Source organism: Chelonoidis abingdonii, chromosome 6, assembly GCF_003597395.2.
Source record: "Chelonoidis abingdonii isolate Lonesome George chromosome 6, CheloAbing_2.0, whole genome shotgun sequence".
Classification (NCBI taxonomy): domain Eukaryota; kingdom Metazoa; phylum Chordata; order Testudines; family Testudinidae; genus Chelonoidis; species Chelonoidis abingdonii.
The window spans coordinates 22,659,183-22,664,893 of NC_133774.1; the positions used below are offsets into that span (position 1 = coordinate 22,659,183).

Below are 5,711 nucleotides of genomic sequence, written 5' to 3' on the forward strand. Positions count from 1 at the left end.
AAAACTTAAGCGTGTTTGTGGAGTGGTGGGAATTTATGTTTGTTCGTTTTATTAAAGTTATTTTAATTTTAAAAGGTGCCATATAATGAGTGCCTTCTTATCCTGCTGCCAGCAGTGTTTTAAATTCGGTACCCATGAGTTTGTTCCCAAACCCATATTCATTCAGGCAAGGGTGCAAATGGCACCTTATACTATTATTTCTTTCGTTGGAAAATTTTGCGTGATTTTCGTTACTTAAAAATCAAATGAAATTTGGAGGGAAGAGAAGACAATCAATCATGAAATATACCTGCAGTACTCCTCCGCTCTGCTTCGTAGTTGTTTCATTAACGCATTCACGCTATGTAAGTGACAGGGAACGCTTTTTGCTTAAGAACAGTAGACTCTTGACACGTGGTTAAGCGGAAAGATATGTTACGAGTCTCTGGTGTTAAACTTAGCTGTATTTAAACACAGTATAGTGAGCTGTGCAGAATTTCACTGTGATTACATCTTATTGCACCTCATTGATTCTCATGATGTACTGGATAAATCAGTGACAAATTGGCCCTGTGTGTGTATACGTTTAACTGCCAGGCTTATGCACTTCAGCAATTATGTTATTGTAGGTCTATTTGTTGTTGTTCTTTAAATGTTGTAATGCTTTCCTACAACATAATAATCACTTTTGTAAAAGTTTGTTTTACTGTGTTTTTGAGGAAGAAAATAATTTAGTCTCTATTCACGTCACTTGATCTTCCACGTTTGTCTGCATTATGAATATCCTGGAACTAGTATGATTCTCTGGTATTGAAAGAAGGAGGTTAATTTTGGGAAACCTCTTATTGCTAAATTTAGGCATTCATCATGGATTTAAGGAACAAATGTTGCAAGTCTAACAGACCTTTCAACCCAAGCATCCAACCTGTGGCAGCTGAATACTACCTCTCTCCTAATCACTGTCAACCAAATTCCTACCCAGGTGTTCACCATCAAACAATGCTCATTCAGACCATCAGGAGCAGAAGCATAGCCATTGCAATGTGACTTTGATGTGCTAACTTCAAGACAAAAGCATGGACTATCATCCCACTATAAAAAAGATAAATACCAGTAGAAACAACTATGACACTGATGACTGGATTCAGCTTCTCCACACCTCAGATTATCTAAAAACATACTATTCACCTCTGCAGAATTACAGAGCCTCAGCCTGGCTAAGGCACTCCAGCGTGATATATACATTCTCTGCCTGTGTTCATGTTTTGAGAGAAGACAGTACTGGGAATTGTGGGTTGGTAGTGGCGTCATATTCTCTCCTTGGAAACTTCTCAAATCCAAGAGACAAGAATGGAATATAAACTAATTACTTCACTTCTTGAATTTTTTTCAGCATGAAGACGGGTGTGGTAATCATGGGAGCTAGGTGCAGGAGAGATGAGGTGAGCGAAGCTTGAGCTGGGTACATGGAGCCCCAGAGCTAACCAGCAGGCACCTATTATGGCTGCTGTGCCAGCCAGCAAAAACGAGCAGCGTGCATGTAGCATGAGCCAGGTTCTCACTGCGACTTTAAATCGTTTAATGGCGATATACGATTTAACGCTGTATCCATTCACACGCGTGTCATTAATATCGAGTTAAACGGCTCTTAAATCGATTTCGGAACTCCTCCCAACGAGAGGTAGTCAGCGCTAAATTCGATAGCATAACTCGGATTAGGTTCGTGTGACGGAAATCGACGTTATTGGCCTCCGGCGGATCCAGAGTGCACACTGACCGTCTGGACAGCAATCTGAATCGGATGCAGCGGCAGGTAACAGGAAAAGCCCCGCGAACTTTGTACAATTCCTGTTGCCCAGCGTGAGCTCTGATCAGCACGGCTGGCGATGCAGTCTGAAATTGAAAAAGAGCCCCAGCATAGACCGTACGGGAGATACTAGGTTTGATAGCTGTAGGGGAGACAATCTGTTGTATCCAGCTCCCTTACAGACACGAAATGCCAAAGCGTTTGAATAAAAACTCAGGATACACAGCGCTGCGTGAACAGCGTAACGGAAGCCAGAGACTCATGACGCTCATGAAGGGAGGAGGGTGTACTGAGGACTCCAGCTATCCCACAGTCCACAGCAGTCTGAAAATTGTTTGCATTCTTGCTGAGCTCCAGTGTCTGTAGTTCAAACACAGTGTGTGGCGTGGTTCAGAACAGCTTCTTCAGTTTATCCCCCCCCACCATGTGAAAAAAAAGGAAAGATTGCTGTGCATATGGCGTTTGGCCATGCACTCCGCGAAAAGGCAAAGTGTTTGGCGGCTGCTCACAAGGGGGGTGAGGCTGTACCAGCCCCCCCGGGAATATTTTCTGCCGCCATCCAGCTACTGTGCTCTCAACACGGAAGTGGGACTATGGGATAGCTGAGGACAGCTACCCACAGTGCAGCGCTCTGAAATCGAGCGATGGTAGCTTTGGACCATGGACGCAAACAATCGATTTCGGGATCCCACTGTGGACGCGCTAAACCGATTTTATTAGATCTGTTTTGTAATATCGGTTTAAGCTAATTCGAAATAATCGTGCAGTGTAGACGTACCCTGAGAGGAAGTTGCATGTTTGTGGTGGGGAGGACCTGCACAGCAGAGGCCTTGTTCTTGTATCACAGGCTCTCTAGGAATACTGAAGCCTTGATGTCCTCAGCTGTTGCTGACCTATCTCTATAATGACATATCCGTCTTAAAAGGCATGCATAATGGACCTGTTTCTAATCTTTAGTTTACAAAGAAATCAGTTTTCCTGTGCAAAAACAAAATGGAAAAAATAGCAGTTGGAGGAGAGAGAGAGAGAGGGAAAGCAGTAAAAAGAATGTCCACATTAATGAAACTAAGCTATATGTATACTTTATAAATGTAATTAAAATAGCATAGTAATCACTAAATGATAAATAGATTTTTAGACTTTCCTGTTCTAACCTGCACTATCTCAGTTGAGTTTAACATTCTAATTTTCCTTTTATTTAAAAAATGGGAACTTCCAATTTCTTTAAAATGTTTGTGTGCAAGCAGAGCATGTCATACTATTCATAGATTCCAAGAGTAGTAGGTACCATTGTGATCTAGTCTGACCTCCTTTATAATACAGGGACATAAAATGTCCCCAAAATAATTCCTCTTTGAACTAGAATATGTCTTAAAAAAAAATCCATTTGTGATCTTAAATTTGTCCGTGATGGAGAATCTACCTTAACCTTTGATAAATTGTTTCAGTGGTTAATTGCCCTCACTGTTTAAAATTTTGCACCTTATTTCCAGTCTGAATTTGTCTAGCTTTAACTTCCAAATGTTAGATCTTGTTATAACTGTTAGACTGAAGAGCCCATTATCAAATATCTGTTCCCTAGGTAGATACTTATAGACTGTGATGAAGTCATCCTTTAACCTTCTCTTTGTTCAACTAAACAGATTGAGCTCCTTGAGTCTATCACTGTAAGGCTTGTTTTGTAATGCTTTAATCATTCTCCTGTTCTTTTGTGAACCCTCTCCAATTTATTAACATCCTTCTGTGGAACCTTGATGTCCAGTGTGTGGAAGAAATCACCAGATGACTGAAGAGTCAGTAGGCTCAAGCTCAGTGCAGGAAAGACAAAAGCAATAGTGGTAGGAAAGGGGGAAATGTTTTCAAGAATGGGCAAATAAAGCAATATCGCCAATTATCAAGGACACTGTACCACAATTCATTGAAGTGGAATGAAGCTACAGAATCATGCTGGATGCCTCACTACAGATTGTTAGAGTGGTGAGAAACTCCTTCTTGCACCTTGGAAGAGCTTCCAAATATTTGATCCAAAAGTGTTACAGTTTTGCTGCTGATTGACTTCTGAAGAGATGAGAGTTTCCTCTCCAGGACTTCCACTAGGTTTACATTTTTAAAATAAGTGTTACCCCATTTGTTGTTTTGGAGAAGAGATATGAGGCTAAATTTAAGCCCTAGGTTTGTTTAGCATTAATATAAGCGCACATATAACATAGAGACCTATATTCAGTCTGGCAAGACCTGGTAAAAGCAAGAGTAATTTGTGCCTGATGTATGATGGCTGGGTGAGGGTTTGAGCTCAAATATGTGAATGATGCTCCTGCACACCAGGCTTTGCTCTCGAATCATACACACCCCTGCTGTGGTGTTACAAAAATAGCCCTGCACATTCCCCTCAAGGCCAAAACTAGTTCCTTTTTTATTTTCCAAATAAAAACCTTACCCACAAATGTGAAATCCCCAGCTACCTAATGCAAACTCATCCAAGTGATACGAAGGACAAGAATCTCATCCAAGTCAGGCTGCAAAAGGTGTGAGATACATATGCAGAGGCACTGTTGCACAAACATTCCATATTAGGCACCAATCTTGAAATTTACAGTGCACCAGCACACCTGTGTGTAGCTTTGTTGATGTCAAGAAGATTCTGTCCTCCTTCAGTGAATTGTAGGATCAGGGCCATAGGTTTCATGCTCATTGCTAGAAATAAAGCTGCAGGGATTTACCCTTAATTTGATGTGTGGCTGGAAACTAGTTTCAAAGCAATAGGAGATAGGTTTCTAAAGATATCGCAAAATATCTTGGTGCTCTGAAAGTATATTAAAAGTGTGATCATACATCAGCCTCATTCCTCTCTAGTAATGTTGCTAACAGGTTGAGTAGCTGTGCATTTCATTTTTTCCTTTGTACAGTATATGCAATTATTAAATAATTTGTGTTAGTAAAATTTTTGCAGAACTTCACAATACATGAAAAGGTGGGAAAAAATAAAGGATGAATCATTGCTTTAAGAATAAATGCTTATTGGTCTTGATAAGCTACATTAAAGATTCAATTTAAAATGCTGCACAGGTTTAGGTGGAACACATCCAGGCTTTTCAGATAGTGGTCATTGAACAAAGATCTAGTTTAGAGGGGAGGAGTTAGTCTTGTAATTCTATGGTCCTATTATAAAACAAATTCTGTTCTCTGATATTTTGGCTGGAATATTGAGTAGACTCTACATATGGTAATTCTACATGGTGATGGAAATAATGAATGTCTCTAATCTCACTTGGAAATGGTTAATAGCATTGTGTGTAGGTGTTTAATGAAAATCTATAAATTCATCTGTGCTGAAAAATGGCCATTCCCTAGTGTCCGTTATCTCTATGTTAATGTATTATTTATTTACTAAATGACAGACAGCTTTAACATAAATGCAAATAGACTAGCTTTTAGTCTTCTCTGGAAGAGCATAAAATAGTGAAACATTTTCTGATTTTTGAAATATACCTGTGCATTTATTATTGTATAAACTGATTTTTACATGAAAATTATAGCTTGAGATGCAATGTAGTACAATAGGATACTTAGCTAAAAGTTTGTCGTAGTTTTATTGTTCATAGTACAATTTTTAATTGTTTTCTGCTGTTGCAATAAAATGTAATTCGCAAAAAGATTTATACAGTAGCTTGTGTCCCTTTTTCTCTTCCTTTCAAACTTCAGTTAAAGACAATGCAAATCATAGAAATAGAGACGGAGGGGGGGGAGAATAGTGATTAAAAAAGGGAACTTAAAAAGTCAAGATTGGCACCTATATCTTCTGGCGACTGTCACAGAAATAGGAAGAGTTCTATTCCTGCATGGCACAGCTCATTGCATGGCCAATTCTGCAAAATTAGCAAGTGTTTTTGGATGTCTGGTTTTGGCCAACTTTAGAGACCAAGAA

The 5,711-nt window shown here is 39.5% G+C and overlaps 1 protein-coding gene across 2 annotated transcripts in view; it reads left to right on the top strand.

The window, feature by feature from the left end:
- MALT1 (MALT1 paracaspase) overlaps window positions 1–5,441 on the top strand; it is an 81,507-nt gene extending 76,066 nt beyond the window's left edge. For both annotated transcript variants that reach the window (XM_032776381.2, XM_032776380.2), the window contains one exon: window positions 2,571–5,441. The gene's annotated coding sequence lies outside the window, so the exon portion shown is untranslated. The remainder of the gene's footprint in view (window positions 1–2,570) is intronic.
- The last annotated feature ends 270 nt before the right edge of the window (window positions 5,442–5,711 follow it).